Source organism: Symphalangus syndactylus, chromosome 6 (assembly GCF_028878055.3).
Source record: "Symphalangus syndactylus isolate Jambi chromosome 6, NHGRI_mSymSyn1-v2.1_pri, whole genome shotgun sequence".
Classification (NCBI taxonomy): domain Eukaryota; kingdom Metazoa; phylum Chordata; class Mammalia; order Primates; family Hylobatidae; genus Symphalangus; species Symphalangus syndactylus.
Genome location: NC_072428.2, coordinates 71,020,054 through 71,045,673, shown reverse-complemented (window position 1 = coordinate 71,045,673; position 25,620 = coordinate 71,020,054). Strand labels below are relative to the sequence as shown.

The 25,620-nt window shown below is 43.5% G+C and overlaps 1 pseudogene; it reads left to right on the top strand.

Moving 5' to 3' along the window:
* The first annotated feature begins 5,309 nt into the window (after positions 1 to 5,309).
* Positions 5,310 to 7,190, top strand: LOC129485312 (exonuclease GOR-like; annotated as a pseudogene).
* The last annotated feature ends 18,430 nt before the right edge of the window (positions 7,191 to 25,620 follow it).

The window sequence follows — 25,620 nt, the reverse complement described above, 5'->3', positions numbered from 1 at the left end:
TCTATGTTGGATATTTTACATATATGTCTGTGTGTGCCTAACTAAAATAAACCGGTCATTTGAATGATTACATTACCATGAAGCTGGAAATTTACATGATTAATTTACCTTTAAACTGGTCGTTTAGACTACTGAATTATTAATTTATCCTTTGGAATTGTAGTTCAGCTTTTTACATGTAAAATAATTTTTGTTTGTTTTTGTTTTTTTGAGATGAAGTCTCACACTGTCAGTAAGGCTGGAGTGCAGTGGTGGGATCTTGGATGATCCTCTTGTCTCTGCCTCCCAAAATGCTGAGATTACAGGCCTCAGCCACCGTGCCCAGCCGTAAAATAATTTTAAAGTTATTCAGATGTTTAAACAACTGCCATGGACAGCATCTCTTAGCCTAAAACGTGTTCTCTAAAGGTTTGTTACAAGTTTAGATTGAAGAAATCACTGCAGACTCATAGTAGAAAGACTTTTGTGACCGACCTTCTGAAGCCTAATTCTGTCAGCTCATCATTCTCTGACCAACTTTCTTCCATTGAAGGCGAGAAGAAGATGTGATCCTTTGAAGGAGAAGGGGCACTCTGGTTTTCACAATTTTCACCTTTTCTGCTCTGGTTTCTCCCTATCATTGTGGTTTTATCTGCCTTTGGTCTTTGATGTTGGTGACCTACAGATGGGGTTTTGGAGTGTATGCCCTTTTGTTGATGTTGATGGTATTTTTCTGTTTGTTAGTTTTCCGTCTAACAGTCGGGTCCCACAGCTGTAGATCTGTTGGAGTTTGCTGGAGGTCCACTCCACACCTTGTTTCCCGAGGTTGGTGGGAGGGTAAACTAGTTCAACCATACTGGAAGACAGTGTGGTGATTGCTCAAGGATCTAGAGCTAAAATACCATTTGACCCAGCAAATCATTTACTGGGTATATACCCAAAGGATTATAAATCATGCTACTATAAAGACAGATGTACATGTATGTTTAATGTGGCACGATTCACAAAGCAAAGACTTGCAACCAACCCAAATGTCCATCAACGATAGACTGGATTAAGAAAATGCGGCACATATACACCATGGAATACTATGCAGCCATCAAAAAGGATAAGTTCATGTCCTTTGCAGGGACATGGATGAAGCTAGAAACCATCATTCAGAGCAAACTATCACAAGGATAAAAAACTAAACACTCCATGTTCTCACTCATAGGTGGGAATTGAACAATGAAAACACGTGGACACAGGGTGGGGAACATCACACAATGGGGCCTGTCATGGGGTGGAGGGTGGTGGAAGGGATAGCATTGGGAGAAATAGCTAATGTAAGTGAAGAGATGATGGGTACAGGTGGCCAGCGTGGCACATGTATACCTATGGAATAAGCCTTTTTTATTGTATGTTATTCCATTTAAGTTTTATAATGTATTTAAGTTTTGATTTTAAATAGACCAGTGAAAATTATGTATATTTATGGTTTACAATGTGAGGCTTCATACATGTATACATTGTGGAATGACCAAATCCAACTAATTAACACACTCGTTTCCTCGCATCCTGATTTTATTGTGATGAGAATACGTTTTAAATCTACTCCCACAGCTCTTCTCAAGTAGACAAAACATAGTTATTCACTGTAGTCTTCGTGCTGCTCAGTAGATCTCTAGAAATATTCCTGTCTGAAATTTGGTATCATTTGACTAACATCTCCCCGACCCATCCCTGGCACCTGCCTCGGGTAACCACCGTTCTGCTCTCTATAGCTATGAGTTCAACGATGTTACGTTCCTCGTGTCAGTCAGGTCACGCATAATTCGACTTTCTGTGCTCTGTTTTTAAAACGTTATTATGTATTTATTTACGTTTTGAGACAGGGTCTCACTCCGTCAACCAGGCTGGAGTACAGTGACACCAACAGGGCTCACCACGGCCTCCACCTCCTGGGTTCAAGAGATCCTCCCACTTGAGTCTCCTGAGTAGCTAGGACTACAGGCGTCCAACACCACACCTGTCTAATGTTTGTATTTTTTTTGTAGAGATGGGGTTTCACCACGTCGCCCAGTTTGTTCTCCAACTCCTGGGCTCAAGTGCTCCACCTGCCTTGCACCCCCAAAGTGCTGGGATTACAGTCACGAGCCACCATGCCTGGCCATTGCTTTATTTCACTCACTGTAACATCCTGTAGACTCATTCATGTTGCAAAAGATATGATTTCTTTCCTTTTTGAGGCTTCATAGTATTCTATAGGGTATATATAACAGTTTTAGTGTTGTCGTTTTGCTTTGTTTTGAGACAGCGTTTCGCTCTTGTCGCACAGGTTGGGGTGCAGTGACTTGATATCAGCTCACTAGATCCCCGGCATCCCAGGTTCAAGTGAGTCTCCTGCCTCAGCTGAGATCAGAAAGGCAGAACATGCCTCCCGGGTTCAAGTGATTCTCCTACCTCAGCTGAGATAAAGAGGCAGAATTAACATGCCCAGCTAACTGTGTGTCTCTAGTACAGATGGGGTTAAACCATGTTGGCCAGGCTGGTCTTGAACTCCCGACCTCAAATGATCAGCCATGCTTGGCCTCCCAGTGTACTGGCTTTACAGGTGTGAGCCACTGCGCGCTGGGCCTCATTGTGGTTTTAATTTGCAACACTGGTTTGTAGTGAGAGACTGGACGAATTAGTTGGGTTGTAGGCCTTAAGAGGCAATTAGGTAAACATCAGGAAAACAGCAATGTACTCAGAAGAGAATAGTTTTACAGCACCCAAGAGAAGTGAAACATCTGTAGTAGTCATAGAAATGTAATGAAAATGTAAGTGAGGCACTATATAAATCACTACATTTTTCAGAAACACTCTTCCCAATTCTGACAAAAGTGTGGTATTTTGAGGCAGCTTTGAATTGATAAAATTCGTATTTGAAATAGGTATTGATATATGTCAATTGTCACGGAAACCTTTATGTCCTTGTATTGAGGCATCTCAAGGTTGCATAATGTGTCTAAGTAAACTGCCCAAAAGAACCTAAATCAAATATACAAAAAATTATTTCCCCACTAGTATTTTTTATTATACCTTAAGCTGTAGGGTGCGTGTGCCCAAAGAGCTCGCTTCTTCCATAGGTATCCATGTGCCATGCTGACCTGCTGCACCCAACATCTCATCATTTAAGTTAGGTATTTCTGCCAATGCTATCCCTGACCCCGCCCTCCACCCCGTGACAGGCCCCAGTGTGTAACGTTCCCCACCCTGTGTCCGAGTGTTCTCATTGTTCAATTCCCACCTACGAGTGAGAACACGGGGTGTTTGGTTTTCTGTCCTTGTGACACTTTGCTCAGAATGATGGTTTCCAGCTCCACCCATGTCCCTGCAAAGGACATGAACTTATCCTTTTTGGTGGCTGCATAGAAATCCATGGTGTTTATGTGCCACATTTCCTTAATGTAGTCTATCATCGTCGATGGACAATTGGGTTGGGTTCCAAGTCATTGCCTTCTGAATAGTGCTGCCATAAACATACGTGTGCATGTGTCTTTACACTAGCATGATTTATAAGCCTTCGGGTGTATACCCGGTAATGGGGACGCTGGGTCAAATGGTATGTCTAGTTCTAGATCCTTGAGGAATGGCCACAATGTCTTCCACCATGTTTGAACTAGTTTACACTCCCACCAACCTAGGCAAACAGGGTCTGGAATGCACCTCCAGCAAACTCCAAAAGATCTGCAGCTGAGGGACCTGACTCTTAGAAGTAAAACTAATAAACAGAAAGGAACAGCATCAGCATCAGCTAAAAGGACATACACTCCATAACCCCATGGGCAGGTCACCAGCATCAATGAGCAAAGGTAGGGAAAACCGCAAAGATGGGGAGGAGTCAGAGCAGAAAAGCGGAACACTCTCCAAGCCAGAGGGCCTCTTCTGCTCCAGAGTCTCGCTCTGCCCCCCAGGCTGGAGTGCAGTGGCGCCATCTCGGCTCACTGCAACCTCTGACTCCTGGGTTCAGTTCCCCTACCTCAGCATCGGAGTTGCGGGGATTCTCGTCACCCGCCATCATGCCCAGCTGATGTTCGCATTTTTCGTTTGCATTTTAGACAGGATCGTGATCCCACCTGTTTAAAATTTCCACTGAAACTCTGCTCGTGAGTACAGCTGATCTGTGCACAATGGTTTCAACAGCATTTGCTTTTCGTAGCCACTGCAGGATTCACCTTTCGTATCTTCTCATCTCCTGTTAAAACAAGCTATACATTGGTCAACGGCTGATTCCTTTGGGGCAGCGTCCTTATAAGCTTTTCATAAAATATCAGTGACTTCTTTGTTATTCCGCCCGAGTTCACCATATATTTGATGTTTGTTCTTGCTGCAATTTTAGCGGAATTCACGTTGCTCTGATAGGAGCCCTTTTCAACCGATGTCTCATCCTTCTTAGTGCCTCAGTCTAGATCTAGTTCAGGAAGGTTCAAACAAGTTAGTACAAGTTAATTTTACTGCAAACAAATTGAAATCCACGCATTGATTTTCAGCATGTACATTTTCTATGAAGTTTTTGAAGACCCCGTGTGTTGAACGTTGCCAACGTCCTGGGAGAGAAGTGGTTGCGGTCCGCTTCCTGTCCTCAAGCTGCCCACGGTGGAGGAGTGCACAGAGCAGGGAAAGGCAAGCCCAGACAGATCCTGCCCACTAGCAGGCAGCAGCAGACGGCTGGCCCAGTCCCGGCTCCGTGGGGGTGCTGTGTGGGCCCGAGCAAGTTGACCAACCTCCCTGAAACTCAATGTGTGGCTATGTGTCTCACTTCCACAAGCCATTATGGTACTGCTGAGCAGGGACAGCTAATCACCTCAGGAAAAGCAAGCTAGCTCCAAGGTTAGCAACCAGGAGTTCGGGTTGCTTACATTAGCAGACACTGAGCCCCCCCGGAAGCTGGAGTCTGGTGGAAGATGAGGTTCAGTGTGATTGGATGGAAGTAGCAACGTAATGAAGGACAAGTCCCACCCTCTCTCACAGAAGAGGCCTGTGCGTATATAAAGGCGGTGCACATCCGCTGCGGCACTCACTGAAGCTGCCAGTTGGGAGAGGAGCAGAGCCACGCAGGTGCCCCCGAAGGCAGTGAGATATTGCTAGCCACATCTCCCTGCTGGTTCCCACCTGGCTATCCAGAAGCGAAGAAGGCGGTCGAGGAGGCGGCCCTCGGGGCTAAAGAATTCCCAATGCCCTGTCATCAGCCTGCCCAGAGCTTCAGGCTCTGAGTGCCCCAGATGTACAAGCAGGCCTCATCATCTGTGGGGATCCAGACGGAGCCCGAGAATACTTGTCCCGCTGTGCCCCCTGCGTGGCCCGAGATGGTGACGGAGGCTTGGTGCTTCCCTGCGCAGTGGGGATCGGCCTGCTGCTTGCCAGCCGCCCCAAAGCTGGCAGAGAGACCCTACGCAGTCTGCATCTCAGCCCCCAGGGAGAGGAAGAGGATCGCCCACTCTCACAGCCCTTGCTTGGCCACTGGTGCCACAGATGCCAAGAGAACCCGGGTGGCCAGCAGAAGCCAACGCTCCAATGGCTCCAAGGTCGGCAGACAGCCACGGAAGAGGCGCAACAGGTCGGGGATGGCAGACAAGACCTCCACCACCATCAGCTCTAAGCGGATCATCCGTCGTCCATCCTTAGCTCGTTTGGAGAAACCCATTATCCTCCGAAGTTCGGGGTGCCAAGTCCCCACCGTCATCCGCCGAGACTATCTCCAACTATTCACCAAAGAGTGTCTCAAGTTCTGCGCCTCCAAGCAGGAGGCCGAGGAAAAGGCGCTGAACGAGGAGAAGGCGGCCTACGACTGCAGCCCCAACAAGAAGGTGTACCTCAATGTGATCCTGAACACCCTCAAGAGTCTGAAGGGCCTGACCCCCAGCTCCATGCCCGGCCTCAGCTGGGCCGCCCTGTACAGCCACCTCCAGGAGTTCCTGCTCACCCAGGACCAGCTCAAGGAGAACGACTACCCCTTCCCGCACCCCAAGCAGCCCGGAGGCGCAGTCCTCTTTACTGGCCAGGGGAAGGGGCCCGGCGACTCGTCCTGCAGGGTCTGCTGCCGTTGTAGTACTGAGTACCTGGTGTCCTCCTCCGGCCGCTGTGTACGCGACCAGTTGTGTTATTATCACTGGGGGCGGGTCCGCTCGAGCCAAGTGGCTGGAGGCCGGGTTAGCCAGTACACCTGCTGTGCAGCGGCTCCTGGCTACGTGGGCTGCCAGGTGGCAAAGCAGCACGTGGGGGACGGCCGCAAGGACAGCCTCGATGGCTTCGTGAAGACCTTGGAGAAAGAGTGTTCCAGAGACGCTTATCCAGGGATCTACGCCTTGGACTGTGAGATGTGCTACACCACGCACGGCCTGGAGCTGACCCGCGTCACTGTGGTGGACGCTGACATGCGAGTGGTGTACGACACCTTCGTCAAGCCCGACAACGAGATCGTGGACTACAAAACCAGGTTTTCCAGAGTGACCAGGGCCGACGTCGCCAACACGAACATCACGTTGCCCAAAGTCCAAGCCATCCTGCTGAGCTTTTTCAGCGCCCAAACCATCCTCATCGGGCACAGCCTGGAGAGCGATCTGCTGGCCCTGAAGCTCATCCACAGCACCGTGGTGGACACGGCCGTGCTCTTCCCGCACTACCTGGGTTTCCCCTACAAGCGCTCCCTCAGGAATCTCGCGGCCGACTACCTGGGACACATCATCCAGGACAGCCAGGACGGACACAACTCCATCGAGGACGCAAACGCCTGCATGCAGCTGGTGATGTGGAAGCTCCGACAGCGCCCCCAGATCCAGCGATGCAACCGGACCGCCTCTCCCGCCGCCCTGGCCTGTCCTTAGCCCCAGGCCGCTTCCAAAACCTCCCTCAATCCTGAGATCTAAACCTGTCCACCTCGCCGCAAAGCGAAAGAAACGGAAGCAGCCGGCGGCAGGACAGGGCCAAAAGCCCAGACGAACCCCGACCCCCGACTCCCAGGCCCCCGGAGTGCCTGCCCCCGGCCGTCGCCCCTGTCCCCATCCCTCTGCCCCTCCCGGACATCTGTCCTTCCACCAATGGGCTCCCCGAGGCCCGAGCCCCCTCTCCCAGTCCCCCGAGTCCTTGCCGCGGCCCCTCGCGCCTGTCCCCATCCCTCCGTCCCTCCCAGACCTTTGGCCTTCTACCACTCGCCTCCCTTAGCCCACCTGAACCTCCATGGCCTCTGAGAAAAAGTCGAGCCCCCTGACACAACAGCCTCCTGACAGTCTTCTCTCCTGGGCATCTTCCCCTTCTGTGGGACTTTCTGAACCCCCCTCCCCCACCCGATTTTTCCCCTACACCCGGGGCTGGCGCCCAATCAATCTTGGTATGAATTTAAACATTGAAAATTAAAAACATTTAAAAGCAAAGCTGAAAGTCCTCAGCTTCTCCATGAGCGCTTAGCTGTTTTTCGGTGGAGCCACCACAGTGAGGTGGGTGAAACACTTAGGCTCTAGAATTACACATCTGAGTTCACATTCCAATTCCACCACTTAGAAGCTTTGTAACACTGGACAAATAGCTTCTGCGCGCTTCTGGTTTTTGATCTCCAGAGTGTGATCAGGAGGTCATGGTGAGGAATGAACGAAGCAACACACGGACAGCCTTAAAACGATGGCACATAGTAGGTTTTCAATTAAGTGTCCAAGTGGATTCTTCCACCAAGACCAATCAACTACAATGTCTCAATCAGTCAGTCAACTTACAACTGGAATCCAAGAGAGAACGAACCATCATGCCTCTCTAAATTCACGTTTCTCTTTTGAGTCTGCATTGAGAGATGACACACTAAGTAGCTAGTTTTGGTGGAGTGCCTGATTTGATAAATGTGTGTGTGGGGGGCTGGGGGGTGTGTCTGTATACATAACTAAATTAAACTGAGAATCAGAATGCTTTCATTACCATTAATTTACTTTGTGTTTATAAGCCCACACACCCATATATACACACACACTAACTGTCCAGAGCAAGGAGTTAGTGAACAACTGGATGTCCACTCTGTCAGACACGTTTCGGGAAGCACTGAAGTGGGACGTTTCTGATTGATTTTACCACTCCTCGAAGTTTATTTTCCTTTATGACTTAGACTCCTTCTGTGGAGATTTAACAAATAAAAGTCTTTTTTGTTGTATGTTATATCATTTAAGTTTTATAATGTATTTAAGTTTCCATTTTATATAGACCAGTGAAAATTATATATATTTGTGGTGTACAGCGTGAGGCTTCATATATGTATACACTGTGGAATGACCAAATCAAGCTAACTAACACACTCGTTTCCTCGCATCCTGATTTTATTGTGATGAGAATACGTTTAAAATCTACTCCCACATCTATTTTCAAGTAGACAATACTTAGTTATTCACTGTAGTCGGCGTGCCGCTCAGTAGATCTCTAAAAACATTCCTGTCTGAAATTTCGTATCAATTGACCAACATCTCCCCAAACCCTCCCTGGCACCTGAATCGGGTAACCACCGTTATGCTCTCTGCAGCTATGATTTCAACGATGTTACGTTCCTCGTATCAGTCAGGTCACGCATTATTCGACTTTCTGTGCTCGCTTTTTAAAAATTTATTTTGTATTTATTTACTTGTTGAGACAGGGTCTCACTCTGTCAACCAGGCTGGAGTACAGAGATAACAACACGGCTCACCACGGCCTCCACCTCCCGGGTTCAAGAGATCCTCCCACTTGAGTCTCCTGAGTAGCTACCACTACAGGCATAAATGCCATAGCATTTAGGGCATAGAATGTGCAAATTTTGCTTTGAAAATTGGATTGATAGAAGTTGGTCTTACATTTGGCTCTCAGTGTGTAAGTTTTCAAAACGCTTTTAATATCTGTGGTTAGCGTTTTATTTGTCTTGTAGATAATATTAATCATCTCTATATTTTATTAGAAGTTACAAGCAAAAGTGTCCTTGTGACTTTACGTTTCCTGGTGAATTAACTTCTTGATAGAACAATTTTTGCTTATTTACAGATGGCTATGCATGTTTTCTTTCTTTCTTTCCATTTATTTATTTATTTATTTATTTTGCAGTGGATATTACTCTCCATCATAACGAAGCCATCAGTCATATCTTTCAATGTGGAGATTTGAGAAGCATTTGTATTGGATGTGACCGTCAAAATGCACCCCATATCACTGCAATACCTACAAGTTTTCTTGCATGGGGTGCTCAGACTTTCACCTCCGGCAAATATTACTGGGAGGTCCATGTGGTGGACTCTTGGAATTGGGCTTTTGGTGTCTGTAATAAGTATTGGCAAGGGAAGAATCGGAATGGCGATATATATGGAGAGGAGGGACTCTTTAGTCTTGGGTGTGTTAAGAACGACATTCAGTGCAGTCTATTTACTACCTCCCCAATTACACTGCAATATGTCCCAAGACCTACTAGACATGTAGGATTATTCCTGGATTGTGAAGCTAGAACTGTGAGCTTTGTTGATGTTAATCAAAGCTCCCCTATACACACCATCCCTAATTGCCCCCTTCTCACCTCCTCTCAGGCCTTTCTTTTGCTGTATTCACCTCTGACCTGAGACAAATCGGAAATGTGTTCATCTGCTGTGGGAACCCCTTTATCCCAGAAAGCCCTCTTCCTTGTGCCTTATCAAACAGGAAAATAGGTTCTGTTCTATGTCTTGAATTGCATCCTAATGTTATTAACACTCATTTATTGTGTTACTATCAAATGCGGTAAAAACACTAAAAGTATATGTGTTGGTTCTTTATTAATTAATTTCTGAAAAATCATTATTCATGATCATGGCATAAAATATATTCTCTGTTTTCTCTTTTCGTCACTTCTGACTGCCACTGAGTGAAATAATAGATGACAGACATGTCTGAATGAAGTTAAAATCAGTGGAAGGCAGTCGGGATCTTTCACTTCATGCAAGAACTTGGAGTGAAGTCTCAATGATAACTGCGAAATGTTTTTCTTTCTCTTTATCTAACTATATGGCACTTATCCATCATGTTTCATTGTACTAATCTATCCCTTGAGTTAATATCATTTGACCTTCCATGCTGGGCTTCATTCTGGAATTCTCACCACATATATAAATAATCCCGCATTATTAGTGCGCTCTTCTACATTGAAATACACAAGGTGATCAGAACAATGCTGGATTCATTGAATTTTTTTTAAAAAAGTAACTAAATATTGACTCCTACCTCAAAACACACACAGTCATTTCCAAATAGATTCAAGTCCTGAAGGTAAGGGGAACATGATACAGTATTCTCATAAGCCTTTCTTAACGAGGACAGAAATTAACAATTAAAAAAAATTAGTTGGTTTACATTAATGATGACTTCTGTGTTTCAAAAAACATGATACAAGAATTGAAATGCAAACCATTAGTGGAGAAAGATATTCACCCGAACATATATAAAATAAAATACAATACATGTGCATGATGAATACTGAAAATGTATTTTAAGTATTTTTCCAGATTCTTCCAGATTGGCATAGAATAAACTTGGATGGCAGAGTCAATGATGAGATTTGCTGTGAAAGTGGGAAACTATTTTTTGGAGGACAGTAGTAATGCTGTGAACTTATGTAAACAACCAAGTATTCAGTAGCAACTAAAATGTGTCTCCGTAAGATTATTTTACAGATGCGTATCTGAAATCTGAAATTTGGGAGAACATTCTACTAGTGTTCTCTAGGGAGAAAATACAGCTGGAAGGAAGAAGGGAGGGAAGATGAAGGAGAGAGAAACAGAATGTATTTGAGAGAAAATGCTATTTAGACTAAAATAGAATACTGCAGATACCACCACAAAGTGGTTAAGGTGTGTCTTATGGAGCAGAGATGGCAGAAAATACCACAGTAAAGAGATCTACAATTGGATTGTTAGTTCTGGATTTATTCTGTCAATGTTGTGGCTTCTAAACACATCAGTAATCTCCTTTGATCCATGTGCTAATTAACAACCAACACTCTGCCCCCTCTCCCAGATTCTTTCATTGTTTTAAACCCGATCTAATTCTAATCCAGCAGGTCACTGCAACAAACAATCACCTAAGAATTTTAAAAATATTTTTGATGAACTAGTGAATATACCTCATTCTCAACACAAATACTGTTTGAGAGGAAAAGTCCATGGTATTTAAAGCCATTTAAGTGCATCCACACATGCAGAGATATACATATATATGTATATATTTATGTATCTGAGTTAATTGCATCAGTTAGAGTGGCTACCTGGATTAGGATTACATTGGGCTTTGCTGATGAAAGAATTCCTAATGTTGTTTGGTTACCTTGTAATACCTATATGAATATATTAACCCTGTAATTTTATTACTGGAGAAAGTCCCTTAGATGTAATCAAGGATGATTGTATAGGGATGCGTATTGTTGCACTCTTTCCAATCATGAAAGAGAGAAAAATAAACATACTGTAATGTGGAAATTGTTTAGAAAATTAGAATGCATTTTACTAAACCCTGTAAAAACAAACACCATTTATATGCATCGATATATTGATACTAACAGACTTTCTTTTATCTCTTACGTGACTGTAGTTCCCATTTTTCACTAGTATTTTTATTATAGACACAGACATAGTATTTTATTACGGATGGCTATAGAAACAAAAATAATTCCTTCTACAGAGGGTATAAAAATTATATATAATTAAATATTATATATTACATATTATATATTATAGGTAAATATATATTTATATTTTATATAAAATATGCATTATATATAAAATATTATATTTTTATTTACATGTTATATTATATGTTTTATATTATAAATATAATATAACTATAATAATTATTAAATATAAATATATTATAAAATATAAATAATATTTATATTATAAAATATAAATATTTATATATTTATATTTTATATAATATATTTTATATATAATATAAGTAATTACATATATATAATATAGGGACTTGATTAGTTTCTGCTAGTGTGAAGACAAGTCATATCATATCTAGGGGCCATGATGATAGGAGCAGTAAGAGGATTTCTTGCATTGTGATGAGTGCATATAAGTTAAACGAGCCACATATCAGTAGAATTGATAGCAAGATAACGACTAGGGTTACTTCTTATGAAATTGTTTGAGCGACAACTTGTAATGCGCCAATTTGTGCATAATTTGAATTTAATTGCTCATCCTGATCATAGAATGGAATAGACGGCTAGGCTTGATATGGTTAGTAAAAATAGGAGGCCTATATTAAAATTAATTAGACGATCTGGTATAGGGAGAGGTGTTCACAATAGGAGAGCGATAGAAAAGGACAGGGTTGGAGCAATAACATAAAGGGCAATAGTAGATGTTGAGGGCCATAGGGGTTCTTTGCTGAAAAGTGTTACTGTGTCAGCGAATGGTTGAAGCAGTCCCTAAGAGCTTACAATGTTAGGCCCTTTGCGTAGTTGTATGTAGCCTGAGTTTTCGTTAAGTGAGTGATTTAAAATCAATGCCGATAATAATGATAATAATCATTAAATGGTTATATTAATGATAAAAATAAAATTATTAATATTAATTATTAATAATGACTGATATTAACAATTGATACTGATCTTATTAATTAGAAAACAATAATATTGGTACCAATAATTAATATTAATAATAATATGAAAACTTTTTGTTAGCAATTGTTTCTCAATATTGATATTGGTAATTAATATTAATGTTAATAATAAATAAGTAATAATTAACAATCATATCACTCCTAATACCGCAGTGGGTGTACACCCACCTATGATATTGTTCCTAACGTCCAGGGAGGGAGAGAGCATGGTATTACTTTCAATATCACAGTAGGTGTACACCCACCCGGTGTTATTGATCTGAATATCCAGGGGGTGGAGTATGACGTTACTCCCAATACAGCAGTGGGTGTACATCCACCCGGTGATATTGCTCCTAATATTCACAGAAGAAGAGAATGATATTACTCCCAGTACCGCAGGGAGTATACGCCCCTTCTGTGATATCGTTCCTAATATCCGGAGGGGGAGAGGGTGATATTACTCCCAATATCCCAGGCTGTGCCCACCCACCCTGTGATGTTGTTGCTAATAATATCCAGGAAGGGAGAGGATGATATGACTCCCCATACAGCAGCAGCTGAACACCCACCCTGGGATATTATTCCTAATATCCATGGAGGGTACAGGCTGATATTACTCCCAATATCGCAGGGGGTGTACATCCATTCTGTGATGCTGTTTTTAATACTCAAAGGCGGAGAAGCTGATATTACTCCCAATATCACAGAAAGTGTACAAACCCGTGTGATATTGTTCCTACTTCCGAAGAAGAGTAGATGATATTACTTCCCATGTCGGAGGAGGTGTACACCCACTCTGTGATATTTTTCCTAATATGCAGGGTGGGAGAGGATAACATTATTTTTAATAGCACAGGATGTGTACAGCCCCCTGTGATATTGTCCTTAATATTCCAAGGCAGAGAGGATATTACTCCCAATATCGCGGAAAGTGTACATCACCCCAGTGATATTGTTCCCACGATCCAGGAGAGAAGAGGATGATATGACTTTCAGTATCACATGGGGTGGACACGCCCCCAGTGATACTGTTTTGAATTTCAACGTGGGAGAGGATGGTATTACTCCCAATATCGCAGGTGGTATAAACACTTCTTTGATATTGTTCCTAATATTCAGGGGTGGAGAGGATGTTGACACTCCCTACATTGCAGACGGTGTACACCCATCTGTGATATTGTTCATAATTTCTGGTGGGGGGGGATGATATTACTCACAACATGGTAAACACGCTGTGTGCCCACCGTGGGTCATGATATCCAGGGAGGGAGAGGAGGGTGATATTACTCCCCATATCGCGGGGGGTGTCCACCCCGCCTGTCATACTCTTTCTTATATGCAAGGGGGAGGGTATGATATTACTACCAATATCAAAGACCTGTACAGCCCCCCTTGTGAGATTGTTCCTAATATCCACGCTGGGAGAGGATATTACTCCCAATATCACAGAGGGTGTGCACCCCACCTGTGATATTGTTCCTACTATCCAGAATAAGAGAGAATGATATTACTCCCAATAGTGCCGGGGTGTACACCCACCCCCCCATGATATTGTTCCTAATATCCAGGGAGGGAGAGCATGATATTAATAACTGCCAATATCGCTATGGATGTACACCCACACTGTGATATTGCTCCTAATATCCAGGGGGTAGAGTATGACATTACTCCCAACATAGCAGTGGGTGTACATCCACCCGGGGATATTGCTCCTGATATTCATGGAAGGAGAAAATGATATTACTCCCAATATCACAGGGAGTGTACGCCCCTTCTGTGATATTGTTCCTAATATCCGGAGGGCGAGAGGATGATATTACAGTCAATATCGCAGGCTGCGCACACCCACCCTGCGATATTGTCCCTAATATCCAGGAAAAGAGAGGATATGACTCCCCATGTAGCAGGAGGTGTAAACCCACCTTGAGATATTGTTCCTAATATTCATGGAGCGAAAGAGCCCGATATTACTCCCAATATCTCAGGGGCTGTACATACCCCCTGTGATATTTCTCTTAATATTCAAAGGCGGAGAGGATGATATTACTCTCAGTCTCAAAGAAAGTGTACCCTCTCGAGTGATATTGTTCCCAATATCCAGAAGGGGAGAAGATGATGTTACTACTCATATTGCAGAAGGTGTACACCCACTCTGTGATATTTTTCCTAATATGCAGGTTGGGGAGAGGATAATATTATTGCCAATATCGCAGAGAGTGTAGACCCGCCCTGTGACATTGCCCTTAATATTCAAATCAGAGAGGATGCTATTACTCCCAATATTGCAGAAAACGTACACCTCCCATTAATATTGGTCCCATGATCCAGGAGAAAAGAGGATGATATTACTTTCAATATCACAGGGAGTGTCCACGCCCCCAGTGATATTGTTCCTAAATTCAACATGGGAGAGGATGATACTACACCCAATGCTGCTGTGGGTAGAAACACTCCTGTGATACTGTTGTTAATATCCAGGGAGAAGAGGATGCTAATACTGCAAATCGTGCAGAGGATGTAAACCCGTCTATGATATAGTTGGTAGTCTCCAGAGGTGGAGAAGTTATTACTCACAATAACGTAAACACGCCGTGTGTCCACTGTGGATCGTAATATCCTGGGGGGGAGAAGCGGGGTGACATTACTCCCTACACCACGGGAGCTGCCCGCCCCCCTGCGATGTGGATCATAATATACAGGCGGGGAGAGGGGAGTGATAGTACTCCACTACTAGGATTTTACCTCTACTGCCACACTTGGATAACACCCTGGGACATTATTACCCATATTCTAGGAGGATGGCCCTACCAAAATCACAGGGGGTGTACACCCTGCTATATTATTCTTAATATTGTAGGGGAATGTTCATCCTGATGTCACAGGACTGTACACACTGTGATATTATTCACAATATCCTAGCGGGACATTAATAATAATGTCACAGTGTGTGTACACCTTGTGGTATTATTCATAATATCCTAAGGGGAAGTTACTTTTATTGTCACACGGCGTGTGTTCCCTTTGATATTCGTAATGTCCTAGAGGGATTTTACTCCTTATGTCACAGGGTTTGTCCACCTTATCAAATTACTCATATTATCTTTATAAGATGTTACTCCCTATATCACAGGGGGTGTACACTCTGTTGATATTATCATAATATTCTAGGGAAATGTTACTTTTAATGTCGCAGAGGGTGTACACCTTGTGAAATTATTCGTTATCATTTTGTGGGATGTTACTCCTAATGTCACACAGGGCGTACACACAGTGTAATATTCTATGGAAATGTTACTCGTAAATCACAGGTCCTTTACACCCTTTAATATTTTTTGTAATATTCTAGGAAAACGTTACTATGAACGTCACAGGGCATATACACCCTGTCATAAAATTCGTAATATACTAGCGGGAGTTCACTAGTAATTTCACAATGCATGTACACCCTTTGATATTATTATCTGAAAGAGATATTATTACTGATGTCCCAACGCATGTACATTCTCTGACTTTATTCGCTTTATCCTCAGGGGATATTATTTCTAATGTCACACGGAGTATACTTCCTGCGTTATTTTTCATAATATCCTAGGGGAATTTTACTTTTAATGACACAGGGGGTGTACACATTGTGATATTCTTCGTAGTATTCTAGAAAGATATTACTCCTCAGGTCACAGGGGATGTACACCCTGTGATATTATTCATACTATCATAGGGGACGTTACTCCAAATGTCACAGAAGGTGTAAACACTGTGATATTACTTGAAATGTGTCAGGGAAATGTACTCGTAATGTCAAAGGGCATGTACATCATGTGTGCACTGCCCCTGTGATGTTCTTTGAAATATTCTCGAGGGATGTTAATCCTAATATGACATATGCTGTTAACTATGTGTGGACACCTTTGCGGTATTATTCCTAACATACTAGAAGGATGTAACTCCTAACATCACGTGGGGTATATGCCACGTGTGTACACATCCTGTGATATTATTCATAATACCTTAGGGAGATATTCATAATTTTACAATTATTTACGTAATATTTTAGCGGGATGATACCCCTAAACTCACAGGAGATGTAAACACAGCGATATTATTCAGAATATTCCAGGGGGATGTTACTCCTAATGTCACAGGTGTGTATACCCTGTGATATTATTCACACTATACTAGTGGGATATTACTACTAATGTCACCTTCTCTGTGTACACCTTCTGAATATTATTCCTAATATCCTAGGAGGATGTTGCTCCTAACATCACAAGGGTGTACACCCTGTGTTATTATTAGTAATATTCCTGGGGGATTTTACTTTTAAAATTACATGAGGTGCCAACCCTGTGATCTCATTCGTAATATCCAAGGAAGAGGTTACTCCTAATGTCACATGGGGTCTACCCTGTGGGATATTATTTGTAATACCCTAAAGGGACGTTATCTTAATGTCATAGGGTGTGTACACCTATTGATACTATTTGTAATATCCTAAGGAGATATGGCTTTAAAAATCACAGTGGGTGTTCACACATGATGTACACCATGTGATATTGTTCACAATATCCCAGGGAGGTATAACTTTTAATATCACAGCAGGTGTTCTCTATGTGTGTACATCCTGTGATACTATTCATAATATTTTAGGAAAAATGACTCTTAATATCGCAGTGGGTGTACACACTGTGATATTATTCGTCATATCCTGGAAGTATATTACTCCTATTGGCACAGGGGTTTAACATCCTGTGACATTATTCGTGGTAATCCAGGAGGATGATTTTCCTAAAGTCGCAGGGTGTGTACACCCTGTGATATTATTCGTAATATTCTTGGGGGATGTTACTCCTAATGTCACAAATGTGTACACCCTGTGATATTATTCACAATATACTAGCTGGATATTGTTACTAATGTAACAATGCATGTAAACCTTGTGATATTATTTGTAATATCCTAAGGGGATGTTACTCCTATTGTCACAGGGGGTGTGTTTTCTGTGCTGTGATTCCTAGTATCCCAGGGGGATGTTACTCCTACCATACAAATTTTGTGCACTTTGTTATATTATTCATCATATCCTAGAGTGATGTTACTTTTCATGTCAAGGGGGTGTACATCCTGTGATGTTATTCCTCACATTCTAGGAAGAGGTTAACTCCGAATATCACAGGGGGTGTAAAATCTGTGAAGTTATTCGTAATAGTTTCGGAGAATGTTACTCCTAATGTCACACGGGGTGTACAAACAGTGATATTATTTGTGAGGTTTTTTGGGTATTTCACTCCTAATATCACAGGGGCTGTACACTCTGTCATATTATTTGTAATATCCTAAAGAAATGTTACCACTAATGTCACAGACGGTGTATACCGTGTGGTATTGTTCCCAATATTGTGGGGTGATGTTACTCCTAATGTCACAGAAGGTGTTCACACTCTGATAATATTCGTAATATCCTAAAAGGATGTTACTACTGATGTCACCATGCGTGTACACAATCTGATATTATTTCTTATATCCTCGGGTGATGTTACTTCTTATGTCACTGGGGGTGTACTCCCTGTGATATTTTTCATAATATCCTAGGTGGATGTTACTTCTACTGTCACAGGGGGTGTACCTTTTGCGATATTATTCGTAATATTTTAGAAAGATGATACTCCTAATGTCACAGAGGGTGTACACCCTGTGAAGTTATTCCTAATAGTTTTGGGGGCTGTTACTCCTAATGTCACCCGTGGTGTATACACAGGGATATTATTCATAGTATTTTATGGAAATGTTACTCCTAATATCACAGGGGCTGTACATCTTGTAATATTATTCATAATATCCTAAAGAAACGTTACCTCTAATGTCACAGGGAATGTACACCGTGTGATATTGTTCCCAACAATGTAGGGGGATGTTACTCCTAATATCACAGGGGGTGTTCACAATATGACAATTTTCATAATATCCTTAATGGATGTTACTGCTAATGTCACAATACGTGTACATCCTCTGTATTTGTTCGTTATATCCTTGGGGGAGGTTACTCCTACTGTCACACGGGGTATACTTCCTCTGATATTATTCCTAATATCCTAGGTGGATGGTACTCCTAATGCCACAGGCGTTGTACATTTTGTGATATTATTTGCATTATCCAAGAAAGATGTTACTCCTCAGGTCACAGGGGATGTACACCCTGTGATATTATTTGTACTATCCAGGGGACATTAATCCAAATGTCACAGAAGGTGTACACTCTCCGATATTACTCGTAATGTGTCAGGGAAATGTACTCCTAATGTCACAGGGCATGTACGTTATGTGTGCACACCCCCTGTGATGTTATTTGTAATATTTTCGAGGCATGTTAATCCTAATGTTACATACGCTGTTATCCATGTGTGAACACCTTTGTGGTATTATTCCTAACATACTAGAAGGATGTAACTCCTGACATCACATGGGGTATAAGCCATGTGTGTACACATTCTGTGATATTATTCATAATATCTTAGGGAGATGCTGCTCCTAATTTTACAAGCTATGTACATTATGGGTGTACACCCCCTCTGATATTATTTGTAATATTATAGGAGAATGTTGCTGCTAATGTCACAGGGGGAGTACACCATGTGTATTACATGTATATTACATTTTTACACTACTTTCCAGGAGTCAATCAATTTTGTCAATCAATTCACTATTCTTGTTGCCCAAAAGGGTAGAGATAATCACAGATCACAGATCTGTCTAGCATTAGCTAAGGACGTTTTATTACAGAGACGGATGCCTGTGTGTGCCTGCGCATATGTGTGTGTGTAATTCAATCACAAATCGAAGGTTTAAGTGTTGTGTGGGTGGAAGATAATTCATTTTGACTTCTGGCTTCAGAGTCCCATGTTTGTTGGGAGAAAAGAGGGTCACGCTGGGAAGAATAGTAGCCCTGTGCCCTCCAGAACTGCAGCATGCTTGGGAATTGTGAGGCTTCCTGCCTTCCAGGAGATTTTGGAACTAGGAGGATGTCACCAGTGACTAGCACAGTACCACCTTCCTTACATCTGCCTGTCATCCCTCCTCAGGGCATCCAAATGTGGCCCTCTCCTTAACTCCTTCCTCTGCTTCTCTTCTCACAACTCTGCGATCTGAGCACTCTCTTTACCTCTGCACAGTATCTACTTACGGAAGCCCCAGCACCTGCTGCAGTCAGGGCCGCAACCCTGAGCTGAGTCTAGTAGAAATTTTGTGAACTAAACATAGAGCAAGAAATGTAAATTAGTGCACCCACTATGGAAAACAGTCTGGAGATTTCTCAAAGAACTGAACACGGAGCTACCCTTTGATACAATTATCTCATTACTGAGTATATACTCAAAAGAAAATACGTCATTCTACTGAAAAGACACATACCCTCCTATGTTCATGGCTGCACTATTCAAAATCGCACAGACCTAATCAACCCAAGAGTCCATCAATGGTAGACTGTATAAATAAAATATGCTACATATACACCATGGAATACTATACAGTTGTAAAAAGAATGAAATCACATCCTTTACAACAATGTGGATGTAGCTGGAGGCCTTAATTCTAAGCAAATTCACGCAGGATAGAAAGCCAAATGCTGTATGTTCTCACTTACTTGGGGGAGCTAAATATTGAACACACATAGACATCAATATGGGAAAAGTAGACTCTGTGGACTACTTGAGGGTGGCGGGAGAAGGACGGGTTAAAAAAATACCGACTGGGGGCGGTCTCTGCAGCCTGCCTTGCCTGTCTCTCTCTGGGATCGCTCCTCCTCCTGCTCCTCTCCTGCTCCTGTTGGGCCTTGTGACCACCTGGTTACCTGTAGGCAGGCCTCCATTCAGAGTCGCATTGCCACAGGGATGGGTCCTGTCACTCCGCACCCCACCCCCAACCCAGTTACCCTCCCCTGAGCCCTGGTTCCCTGTTGAGGTCACTCAGTGCAAGGAGAGCTGGGACCTCGCGGCCCGATCTCCCCACCAGCGCTTCTGCCATTGCGCGGGAATCACCATACCCTCCTCTGCCCCATGCCTGGCCTGAAGGGGCCCCTTCAGATCACAGCCACCACCACAGCCGCTGCCTCACACCGGAGGGCATGACACAGGGGTGGCTTTCCCAGCTGGCTGCCACACGGGAGCGCTAGATGCTTAGCCCGCCCCGTGGAAAGACCTAAAATCAAGGCATGACTTAACAGCTTATTTTGTAAGAGAAAAGCTCAACCCAAAGGCAGATTGTTAGTTTGGACTTTATTGCAAGCAGAACTGCTATGATGTGCTTTTAGCACTGAAGTGAGTTCCAGGCTAAGAAGAGTAAGTGGCTTCTCTGCTTTCCCTCCCAAGCACAAGTGTATTCACCTTGCAGACTTGAATCACTGAAGATGTAAGCCAGTTGTTACTCTGATTTTGGGAGACACCCTGTGGGCAGCATGAAGACTGTCCCTGATGGATGTCTTTAATAAGCAGGAAGGAGTCAAGGTTAAAGAATATGTTTGCTTACCCTGGACTACAGTATTTTGGAAAATGAACCAAGGCTTGGGTTTTCCTCTGGAAGCCTGTCCTGCCTGCTTCTGTTATCTGGCGCTCTGCATCCACATCTTGGCCCTTTATGGATACCATCATCTGGAATATTACTCTTACGATTCTCTGCTCTTTTGAGAGTTCAGACATGGGACCTTATATCACTTCTGAGCTACCCTCTGCCATCCAGAAACGTAGTGGACCTGTAGAACTATATTGTTCTGCTAAACCTGTGATCACTCACATCTCAAGGTCGCATAATGATAAAAATAGAATAGAAACATGGAATATATTAAGATTCATCAGGAGACTTTGACAATTTCTTTCTCTTAGCTCCTCCCTTTTGGGTTACTCAAAATGCATTTTCAACAGTATGTCAATGTTGCTGTAAGTGGCCCTGGAGCAGTATCCACAGCAGTTCTTGGTGATTTTGATTCATCCACAAAGCATTTTATCACAGCAAAATAATAAAGGTGCTGGTTTCATTGGCTGCAGGGTACCAGAGAGTAACCCCAAAGCTGAGGTGTGTGCTAAAATCCGGGGGAAGAGGCTGAAGCATTCCACAAAGAATCACTTAAACCTTCCACAAGTACATCTTTAGATTTTGAATGTATCCTTAGAGGACAAGGGATCATACAAATGTGCAGCTTATAATCTGGCCACACATGAATTAAAAGTTGAACCCATTGGCCAAAAGCTCCTTGTGAGTCACCTTTCTTCAGATGATTTTGGCATTCTTCCCCTGCCCGTTCACAGATATTAGCTGTTCATTCACATAGCCCTGTACCTTTGGAGTGTGTGTTTAGTGGCATCCTGGCTCCTCAAGTGTGTTGGCTAAAGAACAGGCAGGATATTGCCCCGGGAAGTAACTGGAGAAGGTTGTGTTCTCATCTCGGCATAGATAGCATTGACCCAGTGGACTCTGGAAACGATTCCTGCATGGCGGGAGACAACTCTGGAGATGTAAAATATGTGGCATACATGGTTAATGTACATTAACATGCTCCTACTCTAAGGGACTACAAGATCAGACAGTGTCTCTATTTTCCACAGAACACTTTATCTCTGATGTTTGTAGGAACCCAGCTGCCAACCATAACTTGTTTCATAATGCACGGCCTAATCATCCTTCCTCAAGACATTGAACTGCAGGAAATTGACTGAAATTCATTGGGGTTAATATGCAAGATACTAGGCTACACCAGTATTTAGCAGATAATGAGATGGGATTTATGCAGTCTGTTGGAAGACTTGAAATAGAAAAAGGCAATGGATTCAAGCAAGTTATAATTTTGACACCAGCAAGCACAGGAGTGGTAGATGGAGACTTTGTTACTCTGTCCTTCAATGCCACCAGGCGGTTGGGTCCGGTCATTTTTTGGTATGACAGCCATGGATTGATAACCAGCCATCTCTCTGATGTCCTTAGATCTAAATCCCAAAAGTCAAACTTACCAAGACCTGGAATCTTGGACCTAGAGCCTGTCTACTTCATCATGTCCCAAGCTGGCTTGAGCTCTCTCCATACTCAGGCTGTGATGCAGGAGCATGTGGAGAAAAACATCTGTGAAGCTACAGATGAACATGGTACCACTCAGGCAGAACCACCTCTCATGGTTGTTCTTTTTGAAACAAACAAAAGGAGAAATAGTCGTACTTTCTGTTGCTACTCAGAATAATGAAAAAAAAAAATAAGAGATGTTTCAGAAACTGTATTATTCAGCTCATTTCCAGAGAAAGTACATCTCAGTGCAGTTTCTAGAAACATCAGAGAAAAATGCCAGTGGTATCTCTGTTCCTGAGGCCCCCACCAAGATGAAACCCTACAGATCCCCATACCAGATACATCCAACCTGGTGTGGAGGGGAGACAAGGAAAGTGGACTGCCCATCAATGCTTATTTTGTGAAGTATCAAAATCTGGACTATGAAGTTGATGTGATGGGAAGTTGGCACAGGGTTTGAATCCTAGGAAGTGAAAGTGAGCTTCATTTAGCTGAAATGGAGCCATCTGGTCTTTATGAACTCTTGATGGTAGCAAGAAGTGATCCAAGTGAAAACCCACCTGCCATGCTTACCTTCTGAACCAGCAAAGAAAAAACAGCGTCATCAAAAAACACCTAGACGTCGTCTCAACCCGTAGGCAACCCCAAGTATCCTGTTGTTTCAGAAGCTGCAAACAACAATTTTGGAGTGGTGCTTACAGATTCATCTAGGCACAGTGGCGCTCCAGAGGCACCAGATCACCTGATTATCTCCAATGCATCAGAGACGTTGGTCTATGTCACTTGATTTACTTGGACAATTGGGAATTCTTCAATCGCTGCCTTCAAGGTCAAATATAAATGGATGAGGACCAGTGACTGGCTGGTGGCAGCTGAACATATCCTTCCTTCCAAAATGTCTCTGCAAGTTTGTAGTATAGAGCCAGGTTCAACATACAAATTTTGGGTCGTTGCTATCAACCATTATGAAGAGAGTTTTCAGAGATCAGCGTCTCATCCTTATCCGGTGACTGGGTTCCCCAGACTTTTTTCCAACTGTGCAATAACGGACCTCACATTGTATACACGGAGGCTGTCAGCGTTACTCAGATTGTGCTAATGTGAACATACATTCCATGAAGTAAGAATAACACTTCCATTCTTTTGTGTCTATTACTGACCCACAGATAATGACAACGACAATGCTTATAAGAAGGATGTTACAGAAGGTTCAAAGCAGTGGCAAATGATTGGCCATCTGCTGTCAGAAACTTCCTATGGCATTAAAAAATGCAGTGCTCCAGTGAAGAAGAAAGTGAGTTTAGCAATGTGATGATCTGCGAGACTAAAGTGAAATATGCTTCTGGAGTTTCTGAGTATCTGAAAGGCTTGAGTACCCCTCTGAATTCCTCAGCAAGTGAAGGAAATGCGAGGCCAGCAACCAGCCCTGACAGAAGCAGTGACATGTTATATCTGATCCTTGGCTCTATGCTGGGTGTCTTGGGCCGCATTCTTATGGTTTTCATTGAAACGTGCCTGTGGAAGAATCGCCAGCAGAATATCATACAGAAATATGACGCTCCAGGATACCTCTATCAAGGATCAGATATTAATGGGCAGATGATGTAATAATACACCACTCTCTCAGGAGCAAATGAGGTAAATGGAAGTGTTCATGGAGGCTTACTGAGCCATGGCGGTCTCAGCAGTGGCTGTTCCCACCTTCACCATAGGGTTCTCAATGGAGTCAGTGTAATTGTGAATGGGAGCTTAAATGGAGGACTTTACTCTGGGCACACCAACTCTCTTACAGCAATGGGAATGGAACCGGAGGTTGTAATCCTAAGCAAATTAATGCAGGATCAGGACATCAAATGCTGTATGTTCTCACTTATTATTGGAAGCTAAGCACAGAACACAAACAGACATCAGTATGGGCAAAATAGACTCTGTGATCTACTTGTGAGTGGAGGGAGAGGGATGGGCTTAAAAAACTACTTATTGGAGGCGGACTCTACAACTAGCCTCGCTTGTCTCTCACAGGATCCCTCCTCTTGCTCCTGGCGTGCTCCAGGCAGCCCTGAACCCGCCGGGTTACCTGTCCACTCCCCTCCGCCTGGAGGAGCGCTGCCGCGGGGGCGCCCCCCAGGTCCCCTACCCTGAGCCCTGATGCCGGGCTCCAGAGTCAAGGTGCCAGAAGAACCAGCATCCAGTGCCCACCTGACCTACCCAGCGCCTGCGACCCGGCCTGCAAGACACCGCGCCCTCCTCTGCCATGCGTGGTGCGTGGAGGGACCCCTTCAGATCACAGCCGCTGCCGCCATAGCCGCCACCATAGCAGCCGCCACCATAGTAGCCGCTGCGGGCGACCGAGGGAAGGACCTGAGGGTGGCTTTCCCAGCCGGCGGCCCCACAGGAACTCTGGATGCTTAGCCCGCCCGGCCGAGAGATCTAAAATCAAGGCATGACTTAACAGCTTATCTTGTAGGAGAACAGCTCAACCCAAAGGCAGATTGCTAGTCTGGACTTTATTACAAGCAGGACTGCGGTGATGTTTATAGCACTGAAGTGAACTCCACTGTAAGTGCAGAAAGTGGCTTCTCTGCTTTCCCCCCCGAAGCACAATCATATACACCTTGCAGACTTGAATCACTGAAGATGTAAGCCAACTGTTACTCTGACTTTTGGAGAGTCCCTGTGGACAGCCTGAAGACTGATCAAAGTCTTTAGTAAGCAGAAAGGAGTCAAGGTTAAGGAATGCGTCTGATTACCCTGAACTGTAGTACCTTGGAAAGTGAATCAAGGCCTGGGTTTTGCTCCGGAAGCCTGCCTTGCCTGCTTCTGTAATCTGGCGCTCTGCATGTGAATCTTGGACCCCTATGGACACTGCTGTATGTTACTGTCATGATTCTCTGCTCTTCCATGATTTCAGACTTGGCACCTTATTTTACTTCTGAGTCACTCTCTACCGTCCAGAAACGTGGTGGACCTGTAGAACTACATTGTTCTGCCAAACCTGTGACC